This window comes from Phyllobates terribilis, unplaced genomic scaffold, assembly GCF_046119375.1.
Source record: "Phyllobates terribilis strain yellow unplaced genomic scaffold, ASM4611937v1 Scaffold_63__1_contigs__length_7903474, whole genome shotgun sequence".
NCBI lineage: Eukaryota > Metazoa > Chordata > Amphibia > Anura > Dendrobatidae > Phyllobates > Phyllobates terribilis.
In genome coordinates, this window is record NW_027362823.1 from 1,890,973 (window position 1) to 1,905,007 (window position 14,035).

Genomic DNA, 14,035 nt, shown 5'->3' on the forward strand with positions numbered 1-14,035 from the left:
GTGTGGGTGCCGTGTGGGGCTGTACCGGTACCGTATGTGTCAGTATGTGTGGTGGCAGAGTGGGGGGCAGAACCACTGTATGGGGATGCTGCAGGGGGGAGGATGGGGAGGGTTGCCGGACTGTTAATAAATGTTAATTTTATTGTTAAAAAAAATTGTCGTCATTTTTTTTCCCAATGTAAGGCCTCCCCTGAAAGTAAGGCAGGGTGGGACTTTTGGGGGTAAAATTAATGTAAGACAGGGCCTTACTTTCGGGGAAACACGGTAGTAGTTCATGTATGTATATATATATACACTTGTCTAAGTAGAGATTGTGTATAATTGTATTTATATATATGTTTATAAAATATATATATATATTAATTAATAAATTAGAACTTCATATATAAATTTAAGTAACAATATTTTGAATTACATTAGAACCAACCAATATATGTATAAGATATTTAAATAATTCTGTTTCTGTATGAATTTGATATTTAATTTTATTTTCTTATATTTCCTTAGAGTTTTCATTCCAAAGCAGGATTTGATCAAACAACTCTAAAATGGATTTATTTCTTTATTCACACAGGAAGCTGAAAATTGCATGATTTATGTGTAACATTAATTAATTAATATTTTCTGTGCATGAAGTGTTCGTGCAAATTAAAGTAGCTTTACAGCATGACGTGTGACAGCTGCGGCCTTTGAACTTTGAGCTAATAGTATAGATCCTATTCATTCTATTTTCAGCTGATGTAACTTAAGACCGGGCAGCCAGTGAAAAAAGAATCTATAAGGCTGAGTTCACACGATGCGTATTTCATGTGTTTCCGCAGCGTTTTTGCAGTTGCGTAAACGCCGCGGAAACGCATGAAAAACGCATGGTAGAAGGGAAGCAATGTTCCCCAATTGAAATCCGCATGTACTGTGCCCATGATGCGGATTTTTCCGCAGCGTAAACGCTGCGCTCAAAAATCCGCAGCATGTCATTTAATTTTGCGGAAACGCGGCGTTTTCGCCGCCATTGACTTGCATTAGAACGCGCCAATTCCGCAAGACTGCATCTGTACTTGCGTAATTGGTGCGTTCTAATATGCGGATGGTACCCGGGTGTGGAGGAGAGGAGAGTCTCATCCACACCCAGGTACCATTAAAAAAGCTGTAAAAACAAGAATAAAATAAAAAATATATATATACTTACCATCTGTCGGCCCGCGCAGCGCTCCTGCTTGCTTCCCGGCACTTGCAGTGAGTTGTAGGACCTGCGGTGACGTCAGAGTCATGTGACGGGTCACGTGACGCTGACGTCGGCAGGTCTTTCAATTCAAAGTTGCCGGCAGCCGGGAGAACGGAGTGAGCAGGACAGCGCGGGCCATCGGAGGTAAGTATATACACTCTCTAGGGTCACACTGTATAAATCCATGCTGTTTGCATGGATTTATATAGTGTGACCTAGTTGTCAAGCACTTTCCAAGAGATGCTAAAATCACCAGTAAAGCGCTTGTCAATCTGCATGCGGAAACGCATGTGAATCTGCATGTGGATCCGCATGTATTCTGCAGGAAAAACGCATTTCTGCATGCGTTTTTTCTGCCAGGGAGATGGAGAAATGATGCAGAAATGTTCTGCTTCATTTCTGCATCGTGTGCACATAGCCAAACAAGAGGTTTTTTTTTCAAGTATCTGAAATTTCAGCAACTTACTCTCATATTATATAATATGTACTTGGGGAATATTCAAAGAATATTAAGATATTTAATTGATATGACAATGCGCATTAATAAATTGGGATACAACAATTTTGGGTTAAATATATATATATCTAAAACTTCATATGTGGAATGTTTGAGTTGAACAGATCTGTGAATGTCAGAGTGAAGGTGACAGATGAGTAAATCAGCAGCTGCTAAGTGTGATTGATGTGACAGAGGCCTCGTACGTTTGTATGTTTGGAAAAAAAAAATGTTTCTTTATGTGAAGGTACAAAAATATATTTAATTCTGAAAAAAAATTATAATACATAATTAGGTATTATCTACATATATATATACTTCTATATTTCTTTAATAATTATTATTTCTTGATTTAACTAATAGTGGATAAGGGCAACCACACATCAAAATGGTTTACAAAGCAAATTTATATTTAGAATAATTTTCCACATGATAATATTCTTGAATAACTATGATATTATTTTTAATGGTTACCTAAATAGGTACACACCTCTCTGTAGACAAATCTATGCTACTCATCGATATGAAATTTATGCAAAATGTTCATAGAAGAATAATTATTTTTAATTTGGTTCTGATATATACATAAATTTTATAAAATAATATTTTTTGGTATTAAAGGGGAAAATGTGTTTTTGATCCTGATTACATAATCACTTTTGATCAATACTTATTTTTTCACACATTTTAATAAAGAAGAAACAATAATAGAATCATAGAATCATAGAATGGTAGAGTTGGAAGGGACCTCCTGGGTCATCTGGTCCAACCCCCTGCTCAAAGCAGGATTCACTAGATCATCTCAGACAAATGTCTGTCCAGCCTCTGTTTGAAGACGTCCATTGAAGGGGAACTCACCACCTCTCGTGGCAGCCTGTTCCACTCATTAATCACCCTAACTGTCAAAAAGTTATAAGGTACAATGGTATAATTAAGAAGGGTATTACATGCAAAGTTGCATAGTTTAATAATTTTTTGGTGATACAAGGTTATGACAAATATGAAATCATCCAGATAATGGAAATATAAAGGTATTTTTTATGGAGAATATAATTACTCTTCATTTGTCATTAACATATGAAGGCCTTATTTTTATTTTCATTTTTACATTTTTATTCTTACTTATTTTCTTATTTTTCCATTTTTCAGTTTTAATTTTCAATTTTTGATTTTAATTCAGTTCAATATTTCAACTGAGAAAACACATTAATATTTAATGGGGTAATGTCTAGTACAAAGAATATTGCTTCATTAAATATAATGATGATATGAATTAATATAAGAAAAATGTTTACATTTTCTGAGTAAACACAACAATTCATTCATTCATTCTTACATTCATATATTTATTCATTTTAGTTCAGCAGTATACATTCTTTGGTATTATTGGTTTAATAAAGATATAAACACTTGTTGTTTCAAAACACACTGACACCTATGGGTTGGAAAAGGCAATTACACCTATGACATAAAAATGTTCTATCACATGAAGAACTTGATTAATAATGAATTATTATCTATTATTGTTTATTATTCCAAACATAATTTATTTTAATATTTTGATAATAATTGGATATTATTGATTGCTATGGTACGCTGTGATATTATAGGTTAGGAAAGTTGCCAGATTTGGTATCAGATTAGGGAATGAAGACTTCAATCAAGACATCGCAATTATGAATTCTATCTTAATAATGACTTTTCATATTTATAAATCAAAGAGACTCTCAGAGGTTACAAGAACACGCAACCGATATCCGGAAGTCTCAGAAGGTAACAGGTGTGAATGCTGAGTGATAATAGACTGTGTCAGATACAATTCACACCACTGATCACCAGGACGGCAGAGGACGATGATCCTATATGAACTGTGTTGTGTTCAAGTTTCATCACGTTCCAGTGGTTTCTTATCACCTGCAACGCTTCAATGAAAGCTGGTGAACAGGTAATACCTGGCATATGTGTCCTGTATATAAAGGACTGAGTACTGGTTATGGGGCTATATAAAGCAGGGAAGTGTCAAGTTAACCCTTGCTTTACTGACCAAAGACGTCACATCTGTTCCAAAAGTGACATGAGACCAGTGCAGATGACACGGGGAAGATTCCAGAATATCCAACGTCAGTCCAGGTGACATCACACAGATATTAAAGCTACATTTCATCCATAGACTTTGTTTTCTTATCAGTTGACACACATGATCTTTCTAATAAAGTGTACAGTTTATGGACTGCACAATGATGAATACAATTATGGACTGTACAATATCTACACGCTGTCATTTATTTCAAAGGAGTTTTCATCTAAAGACTGTGTTATAAAAGAACCAAGAAGAAGATGAGACGAAGACCCGATGACATCAGATGATGACGATTGGACCCGCGATTACTTCAATTTAGATATAGGGAAGTATAATTATACATATTAAATGAATATTAGTCACGGCTTACCATAACATGAATTCACATCATTATATAACAATAATCAGATATTGATATTATTATTATTATTATTATGGAAATTTAATGATATTGCCAAGGAAGAAGGAAAGAAAAAATGATTGTTATCCTAATGATAAACCTGTCTTCTTTTGAGGATTTTTCAGTCCTTTTTATCCTCAAAAAGGGGGGAATGTTAAATAATTAATAATCGATAATCATTTTTCTTAAATCTGAGTTCTATGCATCAGCCATCGTGTCTAGTTGACATGCGCTATTTGTGTGTGTATTTTTGGTTCACCACCATATGTAGAACAGGTGTCCATACGACTGGCTATAAAAGCCCATGGTATAGAAAGGGGGGGCTCTCTTGCTCTTCCCACCCCACAAGACACAGAATCTTCATGCTGAGAAGTATCTGACATGTAGGCCTGGACACGTGCTGGATAAAGACATGATTTACCAGCCAGGATCCAAGGAAAGATGGGTGAATCTCAACAATTAAGCTAATTATGGACAAATGGACAATTACTTTATAACTAATTATTGTATGTACCTGCTGCAATCTGATTCTTTTTAATGGACAATCCAAGAATAAATAGATACATTTTTTTATAAGAATATCGTGATATTGATACTTTGAGAAGTCCTCAGTAGAAAAAATAATACAGAAAGAGTATTATTTTACAGCCGCGCATGACGTCACTGCCATGCGCGGCTGACATGGAAAGATCAGCTCCCGGAAGTCACTCCCATGCCGGGTCTGTGTGTGCGGGGAGCAGTGACTTCACTCTCCTTCATAGCCGGCACACAGCTTAGCCGTGCTGCGGCTCCTGCTGCTGCCGGGCTATAGCGTGTGCCCGCTTATTAAAGGACATGAATATTCACCCCCTCCCCACGCCCATGGGCGTGGAGAGAGGTTGAATATTCAAGCCCTTTAATAGCGGGCACAGGCGATTCCGGCAGCAGCAGGAGCCGCAGCGCGGCTACACTGTGTGCTGCTATTAAGGAGCATGAATATTCAGTGCTCCCCATGCCCCATGGGCGTGGGGAGCAGTGAATATTAATTTGCTGTAGCAGCGGGGACAGTGTAGGCTGCAGCGGGCGGCCGCTGCCTCCTGTGCCCCGCTCCTCCACCGCTACCCCCACACCCCACATATATATATATATATATATACACACCCCCCCCCAACATTCGGACTATAAGATGCACCCCCCATTTTCCACCAAAATTTTGGAGGAAAAAAGTGCGTCTTATAGTCTGAAAAATACGGTAGATTATTAAATTAAATAGAGATTTAGGATTAAATCAGTGTAGGGTGCGGACAACCCCTTTAAATTGTTAATTGAAATAAAAACAGTTCCCCGTTGTATTAATAAGGCAGTGATTCCAACTGTATTACCACTGGGAGACCCCCAACTCACACTCCTATTTCCCGAGTGCCTTCCACGCCAAGCTTGGTTATGGAGGCTTTGGATTACCATCCATACTGTTCAGCACAGATCATGCTTCTTATGTCTTCATCGATCCCCCAGAACACAACCCTGCATTACCGCGTCCTTCAGGCTTTGTCCAATTATTTTCTCCAAATTTGTTTGCCGATCAGTGGCAAGAGGCTGTTGAGCTACTCAGTCTCCTTGTTTCTTTGGAAAATTGGCACACTCTTGCATATAACAGTAGAGAATGGCCAAATCTTACGGAGACACTGGTAGATCGCAACGAAACATGGAGAGAGCAGATGTTCAGCAGTGAACTTGGAGTCTCCCTCCTCTATGAAGCTTTGCCGTACACATCTGACTTACTCGTGAGGATTTCTCGTAATTCACATGTGCAAAAATAGTTCAATCCACAACTAAAACGCTGGAACCAACTCGTGGAAAACTGGATAAAGATAGATAAAAGGCACATTACCTGTGGGTAGCCCAAGTGTGAAGTAATTGTCAGGTCCAGGATTGAACTGGGCGATGCGATTACTTAGGTATTTTGCTGCCCATTCGCTGGCCAGGGCATAGTCATCAAGAATCACCAGCCGCATGATTGTGCCCACAAGCTCTCGCCTGGCAGCATGTGGCTAACAAACTGAAAAGAGAAGCGATACACAAGATAAGAGGTGACACAATAATATACAAAAGAGGTAACACAATAATACACAGTCGGCAAGTTTGGAGACTGAAACACATTCTGGCTTTCATAAAGTTTGCTGCTTCAGTTTTTATAGTGTCAATTTGCATTAACTGTAGATTGTTATGAAGAATGATCAGATGAATTGTTAAAAAAAAAAAAAATGCATATTAATTTTTTCCCAAAGAAATTACTTAACCACAAAACCCTATCACTACACTATGTGTGCTGTAGCCTGCTTCTCCGGGTCCTACATCACCAAAGCTTGGCACTTCGGGGACACATACCTCCCGTCCACGACCTGTCCGGCAGCAACCTTACATACCCCCCCTCTGCCCAAAGCAGGGGGGGGGCTTGGCACCTTCTGCCACCATACAATAGATACACAAAAGGTATAACGCAGTGTTTCCCAAACCCCATCCTCACAGACCCCACAGGTCATATTTTCAGGATCTCCTTAGTATTACACAGGTGACTGAAGTATCATCAAGGCATCAGGAATTCTCTCACCTGTGTAATACTAAGGAGATTCTGAAAACATGACCTATGGGGGTCCGTAAGGATGAGGTTTGGGAAACACTGCTATAACAGAACAAAACTAAAAATAACCAGTCCATACAGCACGGCATCAGCCGTTTAAATGTAGTGCTTTTCTCGGCCTCCAGCAGACTGAGCAGCACATGCAAGGTTTGCTCACCTTGCACAACACACAGCACCACTGAGACAGGCGCAGCTGTCTTAAATCAGGCCTTCCAAGACCTGGACTGGAGGTAAGTGAGCAGCTATTTCCCCCCAACTCTTTCAGCTGCTCTTAAAACCCGGCCCTTTAATCCGGGCCCATTAACTCCCTCCCAGCACTATGTGTTCTGGAGCCTGCTTCTCCATGTCCTACATCACCGAAGTTTGGTACTTCGGGGACACATACCTCCCATCCACGACCTGTCTGGCAGCCACCTTACAGTGTGCTGCACTGAGTTAGACCAGAAATGAACCAGAAGATACCTGAAGGTAACTGCACAGCCAGAGTAAAAAATGTTTCTCTTTGTTTTCACTCTCACCCCTATAGTCCTACACGTTCTACTAACCCTTCTAATCCCTACACCTAGTAATGAACTGGTCATCTCTCCCTCCATCTCACCTCCTCCTCAGATCTGTTCCTCAACATACAATCCTCTGTCTCTAAACACAGACAGCCACCTCACGCTCGCTCCTTCTGCTCCTCACTGCTGGCGATATCTCTCCAAATCATGGCCCTCCTCACCACATCCCCACAGTCACTTCTACCTCTCATCCACAATCTATCAAATTTCCGCAACATTTCTAACCCTATACCCATTGCCCATCCCCAGCTTCCCCAATCCCACTAACAGGAGCTCTATGGAATGCTCTCTCCGTCTGCAACAAACTTTTCATTACTAACAAACTTTCCTTCCTTGGCATCAATGGTACCTGACTCACCCCCTCTGACATGGCCTCTCCAGCTGCACTTTCATACGTTGGATTCCACCTTTCCCACACCCCTCGCCCCATCGGCAAGCATGGCAAAGGAGTTTGTTTTCTCCTGTCAGATAACTGTACTCTGCTGCCCGACTAATCCACCTGTCCCCCCCACTATTCCCTGGCCTCTCCCCTCTGTCAATCCCTTCACTGGCTCCCCATTATCCAGAGACTCCAGATGAAAACCCTAACCATGACATACCAAGCCATCCACAACCTGTCTCCTCCATATAACTGTGACTTAGTGTCCTGGTACTTACCTGCACGCAACCTCCAATCCTCACAAGATCTCCTTCTCTACTCCCCTCTTATCTCCTCTTCCCACAATCGCACGCAAGATTTCTCCCATGCATCCCCCTACTCTAGAACTCTCTACCCCAATATATCAGACTGTTGCCAACCGTGGAAACCTTCAAAAGGAAGCTGAAGATCCACTTCTTCTGACAAGCCTACAATCTGCAGTAACCACCGCTCCATCATACCACTGCACGACCAGCTCTACCCTCACCTACTGTATCCTCACCCATTCATTGTAGACTGTAAGCCCTCGCGGGCAGGGTCCTCGCTCCTCCTGTACCAGTCGGTGATTCGTTTTTGTTCAAGATTATTGTACTTGTTTTTTGCTATGTATATCCCTTTTCACATGTAAAGCTCCATGTAATAAATGGCACTATAAAAAATAATAACTTAATAGGGGGAGGTTAATTTGCTGTGGAGACTTCAGGACTCCGAAAAAAGTCCAGCAAGTCCCTGTATCACTTCCTACATAGGATTCAGCTATGGAATTGGTTCAACACCAGTGCAGAGCTTGCTCAAGAATGGCAGCAGGCGGGCGTCAGTGCATCTGTACACACCGTGAGGAGAAGGATTTTGGAGGCTGTGCTGGTGTCAAGTAGGGCAGCAAAGAAACCACTTTTCTCCATGAAAAAGATGAAGAACAGGATTATAAAATGCAGTAAACTACAGTGATTGGATTACAGAGGACTGGGGTAAAGTTATTTCCCTGATGAAGGCCCCCTTCAAACTGTTAGGGACATATGGAAGAATGAATGTCCGGAGAAGAAAAGCTGAGTGCTACTTTGAGTCCTGTGTTATGCCAACAGTAAAGCACCCGAGACGAGTCATGTGTGGAGTTATCCATCATCAAAAGGGAGTGGGCTCACTCACAATTTTGCCTAAGAACACTGCAGGAGCATTTTTGGTGATTAACAATGCATATATGAGCATGACGGAGAATATGTCACAAGGCAAAAGTGACAACTAAGTGTCTGGGTAACATTGACATTTTGGGTTCATGGCCAGTAAACTCTCCAGATCTCAATTCGATTGTGGTCACTCCTCAAAAAGCGGGTGGACAAACAGAAATGTATGTAGTGAGCTCCTAGCACTGATTAGACAAAAATTGTCCGTCGTCAGTCAGGATTTGGCCCAGCAGCCGATATCCAGCTGCCAAGGCGAAGGGAACGAGTCTTGAAAAATAAGGGTCAACACTGAATATTGAATCTTTCCATAAACTTGATGTATTTGTCAATAAAAGTGTAAAACTTATAAAATGCTGATAATTGTACTACAGTAACCACAGAAACATCTGACTAAAAGATCTAAAAACACTGAAGTGAACACCAAAATTTGTATCAGTCACAAGACTTTTGGCCAGAACTGTACATAAAGTGACACAAAACAAGATACAAGACATAGGTCAAAAAAAATTCTCCATCTTCTTCGTTCCGTCAATCCGTGAAAAATGGGACTGCACTCAGATGTCATCTGAGTGCAGTGCGATCTTTTCGAAGGACTCATTAACTTGCATGGCCGAACGTGATCCGAATATTAGATGAAACTCAAGCATAGTGATTTTTGTCCTCGGACAGACTGTCTATGGGGCCGTGCACATGTGCGATTTTTCTCCTTGGACAAACACTGGTCACAGTGCGATTCAATGTTTTGTCAGATCGCACTCCGACCGAAAACACTGCTATCTGCACCTGCCTTAACATTGCAACGCTAACAATAGTAATCTCAGCAAGGACTGCTGGGAGATTTCAGCTCAGAAGCCTGCAGATCTCTGAACGCAGCTCTAGACTATCACTGGCTGTAACTCAGGATTAGTAATCGATACGTTTTTCGAAAGTTACACAATAAACTATAATAAATTACTCTCATGTGAACACAAATTCTAAAGGAGAACTCTAACACTAAGATATTAACTTAAGGAGGAATTCACACATCCGTGGTGGGATCCGAGGACCCGGCCCGGCTCTCCGGACCTGATCAGTGCCACATCTATTCCTAGGAGGTAATCACAGATCAGCACTGGTGACCCAGCGGTTGTCAGATCTGAGCTCGCTCCGTGGAGCACAGATGTGTGAATTCAGCCTTACAGAAGTTGTCCCAGAGTAGAAAGCCAGAGCTGTTGGATTACAGCGCCACCCCTAGGTACAGGCTGTGTGTGGCATTACAGCTCAGCACCTGTCACGTCACTAGACCGGAGCTGTAGTACCAGACACAACCTGGGGCCAGGACTGGCGCTCTGTGTTCCTTTTTCTCATGGACAAACCCTGTGCAGAAAAATACAGAATCCAGGAACCTCCAAACATGGCAGACATCGCCAAGTTCTAACAGTGCATAATGGGCGCAGCTCCAGCCATACTGTCAGTGACTGGAAACCTGGTTTATAGTCCAACTGCTGACAGGTGAGAGGCTGCGGCCCCCTGTAATCCCCGGCTCTGACCCGTCACCGACCATTGCTGCAGGGGACTAACCACATCCACAGGAAGCCAGGGTGCCCCCCCCCCGGACTGAGACTGCCCCCCCCGGGAGCTCAGTGTGAGGTGCGCAGTCATCCGCCATGTCTCCCCAATACTCAGCAGCCTCACCACCCACAACTCGCTCTGCAGCCTCCTCCCTGGTAAACGTTAGAATGTATGGGCTCCTTCCAGGTATGACGTAGTTTGCGGGGGCGTGTCCTGACTGCATTATGGGCGTGTTCTAGTTTAGCACCAGACGCCAGAGATTCATGCAGAAAGTGATACGGTGAAGCTTCAGGAGGAGGTCAGTGCTGGGCTCTGGGGGATGCTGCTTGCTTTGGGTGGTCTGTGGGGCTGGTGGGGGCATGTTCTGGGTATTCTGGGGGGATGTTGCACGTGTGTGTGTGTGTCTTTCCTAAATTCCTAAACACCCACCGGAAAACTAAGGCGCCCGCGAGTTGCGGGGTGAATTGGCAACTCGGGGGTGTACTTATTTCCTCTGTGGGTAGGTCACAATTTTTTTTTTTACCGTCCAAGATCCATCTTGGCAAAAGTATGGTGGTAATTTCTGCCTTTCTGGACATTGGGGCGGGGTTTATTTTGATCGACGCTAGGTTCGATCAGGACCTCAAACCTCATAAATTTTCTGGCTCAACACCCATAATCGCCATTGACTCTGCACCCTTGAGCTAGGGGTATTTTACTCTTGTCGCTCGTGTGCTACATCTGCAGGTAGGGGCCTTGCACTCTAAATTTATTGACTGTTATGTGCTAGAGGGCTTGCCCTCTCCTGTGGTCCTTGGACTACCTTGGTTTACGCTGCACAATCCTGTGGTAGGTTGTGTGCCCACTATGCGTCTTTTAAGCGTTTCCGCAGCGGCAATTCCATTGCAGAAACGCTTAAACGCTTGGTAGAAGGTCTGCAATGTTCCCCAATGATAATCCCCATGTGCTGTGCACATGCTGCGGAAATTTCCGCTGCGCATTATCAGTGCGGAAAAATCCGCAGCACTACCAATTATTTTGCGTAATCGCAACGTTTTCGCCTCCATTGAATGGCTTAATATCCGCATGACTACATGTGCACATGCGGATATTAAGCGATTCAACGTGTGGATGGTACCCGGGTCTGGAGAAGAAGAGACTCTCCTCAAGACCCGGGTACCATGGTACCTGTAGTAAAAAAAAAAAAAAAGAAAAGAAAAAAATACATTATTCTTACCTTCTGATGGCCCCCTGTCTTTTCTCCGCTGCGCCCAGTCTCTTGTACGGCTCGTCAGCGGTCGCGTGATCTGTCACATGACTAAATGACGTCATGGAAGGTCCTTTCACACCACCGTGAGCCGTACAAGAGACCAGGGGCCATCACAAGGTAAGTAAAATGTTTTTGTTTTTTGTTTTTTTTACCATTTTTAATCTTTTTTCTTCAACTATTAACTTGGTCACACTATATAAATCCATGCTGGTTGCACGTATTTATATAGTGTGACCAAGTTGTCAAGCACTTTCCAAGTGATGCTAAAATCGCTTGGAAAGCGCTTGACAACCCGCATGCGGAAATGCATGTGAAAAAACACTTCACTTACACTTGTCCCTGGCAGGAAAAACACATGTAAAATCCGCATGCATTTTTTTCTGCCAGGGAGATGCAGAAACGCTCAGGAAAAATCCAGAGCATTTCTGCATCGTGGGCACTTAGCCGTAGACTGGCAGACTCGGGAGGTGGTAAAATGGAGCGAGTATTGCCAAGAACACTGCTTGGTCACTCGGATAGCCACGGTGGGTCTGATTTTAGGAATGTGTTTTCTGAACAGGGGAGTCAAGAACTTCCTCCCCATCATCCTTATGATTGCGTCGGCAATATTATTCCTGGGGCCAAGCTACCAAAAAAACAGGTTATATAATATCTCTGGTTCAGAGAGGCAGGCCATGAAAAACTAGATCACTGAAAGTCTACCAAAGGGCCATAAGACTTTCTTCATCTCCCGTTGCAGTGGGGTTTTTCTTTGTCAAAAAACAAACAAACTAGGGGTTGTGCCCCTGCCTTGATTTTTGCGAGTTTAATCAGATTAAGGTCTGGGATGCATATCCTCTCCCTCTCATCCCAGACCTCTTTAGAAAACCATTTGGCTCCTACAATTTGATTAAACTAGACCTCAGGGTGGCTTATAATCTCATTCACATTGAGGAGATGAGTGGAAGACGGCCTTCAATACTCCTGAGGGGCACTATGAAAACCTTGTGATGGCATTTGGGTTGACTAATGCTCCCATTTTTACTCATCTGGCAGGTAGATCACAACAAACCCATCTTGATGACATAATGGTAGACTCCATACTAAATAAGGAGGGAGTCACTGACTGTGGTGGCCCCTCCCTGGGCCGTGGCGATTGGTGACCCCCCCTTCTCTGCCCCTTACTGACCAGTGATCCTGAAGCCCCCGGAAGGATCCAATGAAGCGAAAGGGACGGCTGCTGCAAGCCGTCCCCTGGATACATAAACACCGGGACATCCCACGTTACTTCCTTTCTTTGCTGGTCCCGGAGTCGAATGTCATGGAGATTTCAGGATCAGGTCAGATTGCTGAGGCCCTCCAGGCTGGGTTTGCACAGGGGGGCGAGCGCTGGTTACAGGCTCTCATGTCGGGGCTCAGCGCTCATCCCCCTGGCCCCAAGCTCTAAATCCCCAGATCACCCTGCCCCTGGCCCTCAACCCCTTATGGGAACATCATATTCCCCAGTCCCCTCACCACTTGGGCCTACTCACTCCAATTGCCCACGATACAACGGTCCCCTCCACGGCGGTCGGGTCATCTGGAACGGGGGGCTGCATTACTTCCGCGGCCTGGTCCCGATCCCCATCCTCACCTGACCGCCGCATCCGCACAACTTTACAGTGTTCATCGGGCCACTCAACCCGGCACGGGACGGCAGGTGGCTGCGGTAGTGCTGCAGGCGCGCGCTGACTCGGGGAAGCGGGCAGACGTGGCGGTCCGGAAGCGGGCGCGCGACTCCACTAGGCCGAAGAGGCATGTTGGGGGAGGCGGAGCTGGAGGGCAGGAAGCGCTCGATGCGCATGTGCGGGGCGCATGTCCGCCTCACGTGACCCCGCAGGTCACGCCCCCCAGTCCAGAAAGCTGCGGGGCGGAGCAGGAAGCTGAAGCTAGTGCGGCAGTGGACCCTGCGCCTCACTCACAGCGGGCGCAGGGCTCCACTGCACTAATAAATGAGTGCGGGCTGTCTTCCATGTCGGCGGCGGGCACAGAGGGGATTCAGGTCTCCTGCCTGCCGCCGGCGCTGGAGACAGCATAGAGCCTGTTGTTCCCCACCCCTGTTAACACTCCCGTCCCGCATCCTGCCGAGGAGCGCCCTGGAGGGCGGAGGTCCAGCAGGCACTCCCGTCCTCCAGAGCGCTTTAGGCACAGCACCCCGCAGCCTCACAGAAGAAGCTGCGGGCCACTTAGTAACCATTCCCCGCCCCCTCAACACACAGCAGGGGCTGTGGCAGAGCAGA

The 14,035-nt window shown here is 44.3% G+C and overlaps 1 long non-coding RNA gene across 1 annotated transcript in view; it reads right to left on the bottom strand.

Annotated features, from left to right (window-relative positions):
• Positions 1-13,613, bottom strand: part of LOC141192505 (uncharacterized) — a 48,858-nt gene extending 35,245 nt beyond the window's left edge. The window contains exons 1-2 of the long non-coding RNA XR_012265889.1: positions 13,390-13,613; positions 6,069-6,236 (exon numbers count right to left, since the gene is read on the bottom strand). This is a non-coding gene — a long non-coding RNA (uncharacterized lncRNA). The remainder of the gene's footprint in view (positions 1-6,068; positions 6,237-13,389) is intronic.
• Positions 13,614-14,035: the final 422 nt, after the last annotated feature.